This window comes from Acipenser ruthenus, chromosome 51 (genome assembly GCF_902713425.1).
Source record: "Acipenser ruthenus chromosome 51, fAciRut3.2 maternal haplotype, whole genome shotgun sequence".
Taxonomy (NCBI): Eukaryota; Metazoa; Chordata; class Actinopteri; order Acipenseriformes; family Acipenseridae; genus Acipenser; species Acipenser ruthenus.
In genome coordinates this window covers 6,816,560-6,828,897 of record NC_081239.1, presented here as the reverse complement: position 1 = coordinate 6,828,897, position 12,338 = coordinate 6,816,560, and the positions used below count along the sequence as shown (strand labels likewise).

The following is a 12,338-nucleotide window of genomic DNA, read 5'->3' as shown; positions in this document are numbered from 1 at the left end:
TTATTAAAAAGCTCTGATTATGCAAATTGTTTTCAATTAATGCTTCAATTAAGTCATTGAAAGCAGTTCCTTAGTTGGTACAAAAACCAGCAGAGACACAGACAGACAGACAGTGGGGTCCCCATGACCAGGGTTGAGAAACACTGTTTTAAGCGACTCAAGCAAACGGACTTGTAGTTTATGACATCACAGAAACCCTCAAAGGAATTATTTTCCAGTAAGCCAATTAAATGAGTAATAATAAGAATAAGAGTAAATTATAAAATGCATTGAAATAGAGATTATATTGAGCGAATGGCATCTTCTCGCTGGTATACATTATAAACTACATTCAAATATAAAGTCACATGAAGTCAGACCCCAGGCAATTCTATGACAAACATCAGCCCGCTTCGCATACAGTATTTACATGATGAGATATGCTGGTGAGGTCACCTGTCTCATTGATGCAATGTTGCAGATATTTTGTCTTTTATGCAAATTCTTGCAAACAATTATGATAACAGAGTTCACTTCAGAGCCCCGTTCCTGTATAAATACGGTTGCTTCTCTGCTCTGACTTCACTGACTTGAACAGCCCGAGACCAGCAGACAAGATGAAGACTCTGGTGCTAATTTCCGCCCTGGCTTTCCTCTGCAGCTGTGAGTACAATCCTACCATCTCTTTCTATATTCTTTCAAAGAATTGCACATTGATCCAAGATGTTTCTGCAGGGTAACTCTGCTGCTGCTGTACCCTTGAGCAAGCAAGCAAGCAGGGACTTTACCTAGATTGCTCCAGTACCATCATGCGCTATTAATGGTACTATAATGCAACAGCCTACTGTAGCACCACCATGGGAATCCTACGGGACTTTATTTGATTTCTAAAAGTAGTTTCACAACCGTGGTATCTATAATGTAATCCAACACTGTACCATCATGTTCCTATTTCTTTTACTATGTAGTACTATTTCAATGCGGTTTCCATTCTAGTGTTTACTGTATAAAAACTACAGTTAATATGATATCTTTACCTATAGTTTTAGCACTATAGTAGTTTAGTATTGCTGTTTCTCTTCTCCAAAAGGCCTTTGATTAGTACTTTTGTGACTAGTGTGAGTGTGACCTGTAGGAATGTGTTGTCGAACTCTCCAGAACAGTGCTGTCAAGTTTTCTTGCTTTGTTTCAGCTGTGGAGACGTTTTTTTTTGTAGCTCCGAATAAGCTACCGAGCTATAATATAGCAGATTATTTTAGAGGCAAAAGAGAAGCTGGCAATGAACCCGCAGTGCTGCCTGAGGGAAGAGGTACGTCATTTAAAGTGTTTAAATCTACAGCAGACCTGCATTCCACACAGACCACAAATCTGTTGATTAAAGAGCTATACAAAATACTACTGCAGATATCCAGTTCCAGTTATGAGCAGGATCAGATAGGAGTGCTGGAAGTGCAGTAGAGGAGCAGCCGCTATACAAAATACTACTGCAGATATCCAGTTCCAGTTATGAGCAGGATCAGATAGGAGTGCTGGAAGTGCAGTAGAGGAGCAGCCGCTATACAAAATACTACTGCAGATATCCAGTTCCAGTTATGAGCAAGATCAGATAGGAGTGCTGGAAGTGCAGTAGAGGAGCAGCCGCTATACAAAATACTACTGCAGATATCCAGTTCCAGTTATGAGCAGGATCAGATAGGAGTGCTGGAAGTGCAGTAGAGGAGCAGCCGCTATACAAAATACTACTGCAGATATCCAGTTCCAGATATGAGCAGGATCAGATAGGAGTGCTAGAAGTGCAGTAGAGGAGCAGCCGCTATACAAAATACTACTGCAGATATCCAGTTCCAGATATGAGCAGGATCAGATAGGAGTGCTGGAAGTGCAGTAGAGGAGCAGCCGCTATACAAAATACTACTGCAGATATCCAGTTCCAGTGCAGTTGAATTCAAATACAGGATTTATATTCAGATCTAACTAGGAGCAATAGCAGGGAGCAGCAAGGCAGGAGGCAGATAAGTGGGAGTTAATGAACATGCAAGTTTGGGTGTCATGTAGTCCAGAGAGGTAGAGCTGTGAGGTTTCACAGGTGCTGTCTGAACAGGTGTATAATTTAAACTTTATTTTTTACATATTCAAACAAAGTGTTTAGTTTTTAAACACTTAATAGTGTTTAAATTGTAACCACTGCGCCGTGTTTAGAAAATAAGCATAAAGATGTTTTTATTGACTGTTATTACTGTGTGTGTGTGTGTGTGTGTGTGTGTGTGTCTGTGTGTCTGTGTGTGTGTGTCTGTGTGTGTGTGTGTGTGTCTGTGTGTGTGTGTGTGTGTGTGTGTGTCCGTGTGTGTGTGTGTGTCTGTGTGTGTGTGTGTGTCTCTGTGTGTCTGTGTGTGTGTGTGTGTCTGTCTGTGTGTGTGTCTCTGTGTGTGTGTGTGTCTGTGTGTGTGTGTCTGTGTCTGTGTGTGTGTGTGTGTCTCTGTGTGTGTGTGTGTGTGTGTGTGTGTGTGTGTGTGTGTGTGTGTGTGTGTGTCTGGCAAATTAACAAATAAGGTAAGAACATTTGAAATAAATAAACTTAAGAATTTTTGTTTTGTTTTGTTTAAGACTATCTTCGTTTGGTGGATTTTCCATTTTGAAAACACGAAAATAATTATAAAAAATATGCATATGAATTTGTAGTGCAGTTTTTCTCCACATAGCCCTCACAGCTCTTTGTATTTCTTTTCATCTGCGTCAAAAGGTCCCATTATCCTGATTCTTCCTCCAGTCGCACAGGGTGAAGGTACGTCTTTTAAAGTGTCCGGGTTTTTGTTCTTTTTTTTAAATGCAGTTCTCAGTCAACACATGTTGCTCCAGCTGTTTCAGTGACATCATCCCTGCAACTGTAACATTCTTCATTGTGAACATTTTGACAAACAGCAGCAACGTGGCTTCAGCGAGGCAGGCGACTCCATCAGTAGAAATGTAAATATTTTCTAGGAAGCGGGCAGATCCTTGTAACAGACTTGCCTGGGGTCTGACTTCATGTGACTTTGTATTTGAATGTAGTTTATAATGTTTACGTTTTTGCGTCTGCTAAGAAATAAATAATAATAATACAAGCCAGAAGAGGCCATTCGCTCCATATAATCTCCTCTACTTAAATGCATTTTATAATGTATCAGTGTTATTCTTCTATTTCAAGCTTGTGCTGTTTTTTTTTTCAGGAGAAGGCGCGCAGTAGAGGAGGAGAATCGCTCGCCTGTTTAAAAGCAGAGGCTTCTTGTTGGAACTGCAATTCCTCTAATGTAGTCTAGAAACAAATAAAACAGGAAACATCTTCCCTCTCTGTGTCTCTGCTTCTTATTCTGTGGAATTCAGCAGGGCTGGGGGCGGGGCCTGTTCCACTGGTTATGCACACAGACACACAGCACAGACACACTGACACACATACAGTACAGACACACAGCACAGACACACTGACACACATACAGCACAGACACACAGCACAGACACACTGACACACATACAGTACAGACACACAGCAGAGACACACTGACCCACATACAGTACAGACACACACCCAGTACAGACACACAGCACAGACACACTGACACACACACAGTACAGACACACAGCACAGACACACTGACACACATACAGTACAGACACACAGCACAGACACACTGACACACATACAGTACAGACACACAGCACAGACATACTGACACACACACAGCACAGACACACTGACACACATACAGTACAGACACACAGCACAGACACACTGACACACATACAGTACAGACACACAGCAGACACACTGACACACACACAATACACACACACAATACAGACAGTACAGACACATACACACACACAAAGACACACAATACACACACACACAGTACAGACACACAGACACGTCTATATTACTAAGTGGGAACTATGATTCTCCACCAACCAAGTGGGGGACCATAGATTCCCAACATTTCCATGAAGCGACACAGACATAGAAAATTATGTTTTAAGCTGTATATTGATAATATTTGTGCAAATATTTTTTAAATAAAAATCAGCCAAGTGGGGACTTGTACCACATCTACCCTATAAAGGGGACCTGCCCAGACTGCAGTGGGACTGTGTCTGAGCCTGCAGCCACTCAGAGCCCTGCTCTTCACACCCATTGGGTTTCTTACAATTAGCATTTAGCAGGTTTAAAGTCCTGCATTCTAGATAACTATCCTTGGAACTGATTAGAACATTTACAAATGGCAGTTTCTTAAGGGTTTTTTTTGTAATTGTTCAATTGTAGCTAGAAGATTATTTCTAAGATTTTAATCATACTAAATATCTGAATGTGTACCAAATATTCTTATAATTTTTAATAAATAAATGATAATTATTACTATAAATATACAGTATAATTTTTAAATATATTAATAGAATTATGTCCCAATATACAAAATAACATAATCAAATGTATAAATAGCATTTACAAAATCGTGCGTCATTCTGTCCTATCCATGTGGGAACTCCATTCCAATCTACAAAGAATTATGAACCCAATAAGGCATGGAACTAACACTACTATCACAAAATCATTATTTCTCTAATTAGCAGCTTTCCTTTATTAATTAACAAGGCTGATTAACACAATATGTATACACACACTGGTGTGTGAGAGTTGCTCTGCACCATCTAAGTGGGGACTCGCGTCGTTCTGTACCATCTAAGTGGGGACTCGCGTCGTTCTGTACCATCTAAGTGGGGACTCGCGTCGTTCTGTACCATCTAAGTGGGGACTCGCGTCGTTCTGTACCATCTAAGTGGGGACTCGCGTCGTTCTGTACCATCTAAGTGGGGACTCGCGTCGTTCTGTACCATCTAAGTGGGGACTCGCGTCGTTCTGTACCATCTAAGTGGGGACTCGCGTCGTTCTGCACCATCTAAGTGGGGACTCGCGTCGTTCTGTACCATCTAAGTGGGGACTCGCGTCGTTCTGCACCATCTAAGTGGGGACTCGCGTCGTTCTGTACCATCTAAGTGGGGACTCGCGTCGTTCTGTACCATCTAAGTGGGGACTCGCGTCGTTCTGCACCATCTAAGTGGGGACTCGCGTCGTTCTGTACCATCTAAGTGGGGACTCGCGTCGTTCTGCACCATCTAAGTGGGGACTCGCGTCGTTCTGTACCATCTAAGTGGGGACTCGCGTCGTTCTGTATCATCTAAGTGGGGACTCGCGTCGTTCTGTACCATCTAAGTGGGGACTATATTGTAAGTATATAAAGGTTTCTGAATCTGCCAGCAACTCGCAGACAACTCGCAGGCGTCCGGCCTCCACAGGAGTTGCTGATGCGCGGTGAGACAAGGATTACCCTGCCGAACTAAGCCCTCCCAACCCAGACGGCGCTCGGCTAATTGTGCGCCACCCTCTCGCGACTCCCGGCCACGGTTGGATATAACATAGCCTGGATTTGAACCAGCGATCTCCAGGGGCCGGTCTTTCAAAATTTTTAATCCAGACAAAATGAATCTGGATTTTGTAATGGACATCTTTTCAAAGCTTTTACGCCAGTCTTTAATTAACTCCTATTTATTTTAAAGAGGTAAACCACCTGTTCATTTTACAAAACTAGAACCACACAGCTGAGTAATACACTGTATTTCAAGCCCTCTTCAGCGCTCTCAGTGTGTTTAGTTTTTCATGTTGTAACATTAACATGATGTCTTGTCCTTTTTTAAATCAATAGCAGTTAATTAAAGGCTGGAGGAAGCGCTTTGATAAGGCGTCCCCTCGAGTCTCACAGAGCAGCGCACTCCTTGGCGTGTCTCATTGCTGGTGACTCTTCTGCTGCTGTGGACGCGGCTCTGTTGCCTGGTTTAGTTCGCAGCGCAGTCTGAGGAAGAGTCTAAATCTGTGCCGCTGGACAGCAGGGAGGAATACTGTCCTGGATAAAGAATAGGAGACAAGAATACAGTTTAAGAGAAACTAAATAAAAGCATGGGGTAGAAATAGCAGAGGTTACTGCCTGGAAGTTTACTCGTAAAGAATCACCTTTCTGCGACCCTGTGCTGTATTTACCAAAAACAAGTTCACACGCCCTGAACCTGCAAGACTAGCGAAGAGAAAGCTATGAAACTGCGAGCATGCCTGCGCCATTGTGGATCTGTTTGTGACAACGACGCTCAACTTGAATTAACCTGATATACTTCTAAAAAAACATTATCAGGGGTATCGCGTTAGTGTTTGAACATCTCATTCGGAAGAAGAGGACGGGAAATATCAATATAATTACACGAAACACAGATTATATATCTGCGTGAAACTCGCTGCATCGACGCTGCTGCCGCCTGATAGAGAAAGGACTATACCAACTCCGGCATGGGGGAGGGGTTACCTGAATTTAAATTGTATTCACTGGGAAAAATATAGAGCTACAAACAGCTCGATTATGATGTTAAAATTGAAAGTCATGTTCATTTTTTATTAAAAGATCCCCGGTATCACGATTCCCTTTGCGGTTCATATTAGATGAATTGTTAAACCGCGCTGATCGGTTTGTATTTTGTGATTGGTATATTCCTCGTCCTGTGGGAGACAGACCCGTTCAGACACTGAGGGAGAGCAGAGAGGAGGTGAGAGAGTCTGCATGGAGCTCTACAATGTGTTTATAAACTACAGAGCGCTGTTATATTGTATTATTTTGAAAGGTCCGGGTTGTAGTGTGGTAGGAGCGCGTTGTTTTATCCGTTCAGACACTGAGGGAGAGCAGAGAGGAGGTGAGAGAGTCTGCATGGAGCTCTACAATGTGTTTATAAACTACAGAGCGCTGTTATATTGTATTATTTTGAAAGGTCCGGGTTGTAGTGTGGTAGGAGCGCGTTGTTTTATCCGTTCAGACACTGAGGGAGAGCAGAGAGGAGGTGAGAGAGTCTGCATGGAGCTCTACAATGTGTTTATAAACTACAGAGCGCTGTTATATTGTATTATTTTGAAAGGTCCGGGTTGTAGTGTGGTAGGAGCGCGTTGTTTTATCCGTTCAGACACTGAGGGAGAGCAGAGAGGAGGTGAGAGAGTCTGCATGGAGCTCTACAATGTGTTTATAAACTACAGAGCGCTGTTATATTGTATTATTTTGAAAGGTCCGGGTTGTAGTGTGGTAGGAGCGCGTTGTTTTATCCGTTCAGACACTGAGGGAGAGCAGAGAGGAGGTGAGAGAGTCTGCATGGAGCTCTACAATGTGTTTATAAACTACAGAGCGCTGTTATATTGTATTATTTTGAAAGGTCCGGGTTGTAGTGTGGTAGGAGCGCGTTGTTTTATCCGTTCAGACACTGAGGGAGAGCAGAGAGGAGGTGAGAGAGTCTGCATGGAGCTCTACAATGTGTTTATAAACTACAGAGCGCTGTTATATTGTATTATTTTGAAAGGTCCGGGTTGTAGTGTGGTAGGAGCGCGTTGTTTTATCCGTTCAGACACTGAGGGAGAGCAGAGAGGAGGTGAGAGAGTCTGCATGGAGCTCTACAATGTGTTTATAAACTACAGAGCGCTGTTATATTGTATTATTTTGAAAGGTCCGGGTTGTAGTGTGGTAGGAGCGCGTTGTTTTATCCGTTCAGACACTGAGGGAGAGCAGAGAGGAGGTGAGAGAGTCTGCATGGAGCTCTACAATGTGTTTATAAACTACAGAGCGCTGTTATATTGTATTATTTTGAAAGGTCCGGGTTGTAGTGTGGTAGGAGCGCGTTGTTTTATCCGTTCAGACACTGAGGGAGAGCAGAGAGGAGGTGAGAGAGTCTGCATGGAGCTCTACAATGTGTTTGTAAACTACAGAGCGCTGTTATATTGTATTATTTTGAAAGGTCCGGGTTGTAGTGTGGTAGGAGCGCGTTGTTTTATCCGTTCAGACACTGAGGGAGAGCAGAGAGGAGGTGAGAGAGTCTGCATGGAGCTCTACAATGTGTTTATAAACTACAGAGCGCTGTTATATTGTATTATTTTGAAAGGTCCGGGTTGTAGTGTGGTAGGAGCGCGTTATTTTATCCGTTCAGACACTGAGGGAGAGCAGAGAGGAGGTGAGAGAGTCTGCATGGAGCTCTACAATGTGTTTATAAACTACAGAGCGCTGTTATATTGTATTATTTTGAAAGGTCCGGGTTGTAGTGTGGTAGGAGCGCGTTGTTTTATCCGTTCAGACACTGAGGGAGAGCAGAGAGGAGGTGAGAGAGTCTGCATGGAGCTCTACAATGTGTTTATAAACTACAGAGCGCTGTTATATTGTATTATTTTGAAAGGTCCGGGTTGTAGTGTGGTAGGAGCGCGTTGTTTTATCCGTTCAGACACTGAGGGAGAGCAGAGAGGAGGTGAGAGAGTCTGCATGGAGCTCTACAGTGTGTTTATAAACTACAGAGCGCTGTTATATTGTATTATTTTGAAAGGTCCGGGTTGTAGTGTGCTAGGAGCGCGTTGTTTTATCCGTTCAGACACTGAGGGAGAGCAGAGAGGAGGTGAGAGAGTCTGCATGGAGCTCTACAATGTGTTTATAAACTACACAGCGCTGTTATATTGTATTATTTTGAAAGGTCCGGGTTGTAGTGTGGTAGGAGCGCGTTGTTTTATCCGTTCAGACACTGAGGGAGAGCAGAGAGGAGGTGAGAGAGTCTGCATGGAGCTCTACAATGTGTTTATAAACTACAGAGCGCTGTTATATTGTATTATTTTGAAAGGTCCGGGTTGTAGTGTGGTAGGAGCGCGTTGTTTTATCCGTTCAGACACTGAGGGAGAGCAGAGAGGAGGTGAGAGAGTCTGCATGGAGCTCTACAATGTGTTTATAAACTACAGAGCGCTGTTATATTGTATTATTTTGAAAGGTCCGGGTTGTAGTGTGGTAGGAGCGCGTTGTTTTATCCGTTCAGACACTGAGGGAGAGCAGAGAGGAGGTGAGAGAGTCTGCATGGAGCTCTACAATGTGTTTATAAACTACAGAGCGCTGTTATATTGTATTATTTTGAAAGGTCCGGGTTGTAGTGTGGTAGGAGCGCGTTGTTTTATCCGTTCAGACACTGAGGGAGAGCAGAGAGGAGGTGAGAGAGTCTGCATGGAGCTCTACAATGTGTTTATAAACTACAGAGCGCTGTTATATTGTATTATTTTGAAAGGTCCGGGTTGTAGTGTGGTAGGAGCGCGTTGTTTTATCCGTTCAGACACTGAGGGAGAGCAGAGAGGAGGTGAGAGAGTCTGCATGGAGCTCTACAATGTGTTTATAAACTACAGAGCGCTGTTATATTGTATTATTTTGAAAGGTCCGGGTTGTAGTGTGGTAGGAGCGCGTTGTTTTATCCGTTCAGACACTGAGGGAGAGCAGAGAGGAGGTGAGAGAGTCTGCATGGAGCTCTACAATGTGTTTATAAACTACAGAGCGCTGTTATATTGTATTATTTTGAAAGGTCCGGGTTGTAGTGTGGTAGGAGCGCGTTGTTTTATCCGTTCAGACACTGAGGGAGAGCAGAGAGGAGGTGAGAGAGTCTGCATGGAGCTCTACAATGTGTTTATAAACTACAGAGCGCTGTTATATTGTATTATTTTGAAAGGTCCGGGTTGTAGTGTGGTAGGAGCGCGTTGTTTTATCCGTTCAGACACTGAGGGAGAGCAGAGAGGAGGTGAGAGAGTCTGCATGGAGCTCTACAATGTGTTTATAAACTACAGAGCGCTGTTATATTGTATTATTTTGAAAGGTCCGGGTTGTAGTGTGGTAGGAGCGCGTTGTTTTATCCGTTCAGACACTGAGGGAGAGCAGTGAGGAGGTGAGAGAGTCTGCATGGAGCTCTACAATGTGTTTATAAACTACAGAGCGCTGTTATATTGTATTATTTTGAAAGGTCCGGGTTGTAGTGTGGTAGGAGCGCGTTGTTTTATCCGTTCAGACACTGAGGGAGAGCAGAGAGGAGGTGAGAGAGTCTGCATGGAGCTCTACAATGTGTTTATAAACTACAGAGCGCTGTTATATTGTATTATTTTGAAAGGTCCGGGTTGTAGTGTGGTAGGAGCGCGTTGTTTTATCCGTTCAGACACTGAGGGAGAGCAGAGAGGAGGTGAGAGAGTCTGCATGGAGCTCTACAATGTGTTTATAAACTACAGAGCGCTGTTATATTGTATTATTTTGAAAGGTCCGGGTTGTAGTGTGGTAGGAGCGCGTTGTTTTATCCGTTCAGACACTGAGGGAGAGCAGAGAGGAGGTGAGAGAGTCTGCATGGAGCTCTACAATGTGTTTATAAACTACAGAGCGCTGTTATATTGTATTATTTTGAAAGGTCCGGGTTGTAGTGTGGTAGGAGCGCGTTGTTTTATCCGTTCAGACACTGAGGGAGAGCAGAGAGGAGGTGAGAGAGTCTGCATGGAGCTCTACAATGTGTTTATAAACTACAGAGCGCTGTTATATTGTATTATTTTGAAAGGTCCGGGTTGTAGTGTGGTAGGAGCGCGTTGTTTTATCCGTTCAGACACTGAGGGAGAGCAGAGAGGAGGTGAGAGAGTCTGCATGGAGCTCTACAATGTGTTTATAAACTACAGAGCGCTGTTATATTGTATTATTTTGAAAGGTCCGGGTTGTAGTGTGGTAGGAGCGCGTTGTTTTATCCGTTCAGACACTGAGGGAGAGCAGAGAGGAGGTGAGAGAGTCTGCATGGAGCTCTACAATGTGTTTATAAACTACAGAGCGCTGTTATATTGTATTATTTTGAAAGGTCCGGGTTGTAGTGTGGTAGGAGCGCGTTGTTTTATCCGTTCAGACACTGAGGGAGAGCAGAGAGGAGGTGAGAGAGTCTGCATGGAGCTCTACAGTGTGTTTATAAACTACAGAGCGCTGTTATATTGTATTATTTTGAAAGGTCCGGGTTGTAGTGTGGTAGGAGCGCGTTGTTTTATCCGTTCAGACACTGAGGGAGAGCAGAGAGGAGGTGAGAGAGTCTGCATGGAGCTCTACAATGTGTTTATAAACTACAGAGCGCTGTTATATTGTATTATTTTGAAAGGTCCGGGTTGTAGTGTGGTAGGAGCGCGTTGTTTTATCCGTTCAGACACTGAGGGAGAGCAGAGAGGAGGTGAGAGAGTCTGCATGGAGCTCTACAATGTGTTTATAAACTACAGAGCGCTGTTATATTGTATTATTTTGAAAGGTCCGGGTTGTAGTGTGGTAGGAGCGCGTTGTTTTATCCGTTCAGACACTGAGGGAGAGCAGAGAGGAGGTGAGAGAGTCTGCATGGAGCTCTACAATGTGTTTATAAACTACAGAGCGCTGTTATATTGTATTATTTTGAAAGGTCCGGGTTGTAGTGTGGTAGGAGCGCGTTGTTTTATCCGTTCAGACACTGAGGGAGAGCAGAGAGGAGGTGAGAGAGTCTGCATGGAGCTCTACAATGTGTTTATAAACTACAGAGCGCTGTTATATTGTATTATTTTGAAAGGTCCGGGTTGTAGTGTGGTAGGAGCGCGTTGTTTTATCCGTTCAGACACTGAGGGAGAGCAGAGAGGAGGTGAGAGAGTCTGCATGGAGCTCTACAATGTGTTTATAAACTACAGAGCGCTGTTATATTGTATTATTTTGAAAGGTCCGGGTTGTAGTGTGGTAGGAGCGCGTTGTTTTATCCGTTCAGACACTGAGGGAGAGCAGAGAGGAGGTGAGAGAGTCTGCATGGAGCTCTACAATGTGTTTATAAACTACAGAGCGCTGTTATATTGTATTATTTTGAAAGGTCCGGGTTGTAGTGTGGTAGGAGCGCGTTGTTTTATCCGTTCAGACACTGAGGGAGAGCAGAGAGGAGGTGAGAGAGTCTGCATGGAGCTCTACAATGTGTTTATAAACTACAGAGCGCTGTTATATTGTATTATTTTGAAAGGTCCGGGTTGTAGTGTGGTAGGAGCGCGTTGTTTTATCCGTTCAGACACTGAAGGAGAGCAGAGAGGAGGTGAGAGAGTCTGCATGGAGCTCTACAATGTGTTTATAAACTACAGAGCGCTGTTATATTGTATTATTTTGAAAGGTCCGGGTTGTAGTGTGGTAGGAGCGCGTTGTTTTTGTGTGTGTGTGTGTTGTATTTGTGAAGCGGCGTGTTTGTTTTTATTCATATCTCCTCAGTTGCAGTCTCCGTGCCGCGGGCTCAGCGCTGAAAAACTGAGCTTGAAAGCGGGTAAATATTGTGTTTGGCGATCTGGGTATTTTTTTTGTCGTAGATGTTTATTTTCTATTCCTGAGACAGTGTGGAAGTTAGAGCCTAGATCTAATCGGAAATCAGAAGCGGGGATCGGGAATTTTTAAAATAATTATTATTTCAGTGATTGCAGAGTGTGTTCAAGTGTACCGTAATGATTGTAACAGGAG

The 12,338-nt window shown here is 43.5% G+C and overlaps 1 long non-coding RNA gene across 1 annotated transcript; it reads left to right on the top strand.

The window, feature by feature from the left end:
* Positions 1 to 537: 537 nt before the first annotated feature.
* On the top strand, positions 538 to 3,301 carry LOC131722769 (uncharacterized). The gene is made up of 3 exons (XR_009320014.1): positions 538 to 642; positions 1,172 to 2,761; positions 3,186 to 3,301. It is a non-coding gene; the product is annotated as an uncharacterized LOC131722769 (long non-coding RNA).
* Positions 3,302 to 12,338: the final 9,037 nt, after the last annotated feature.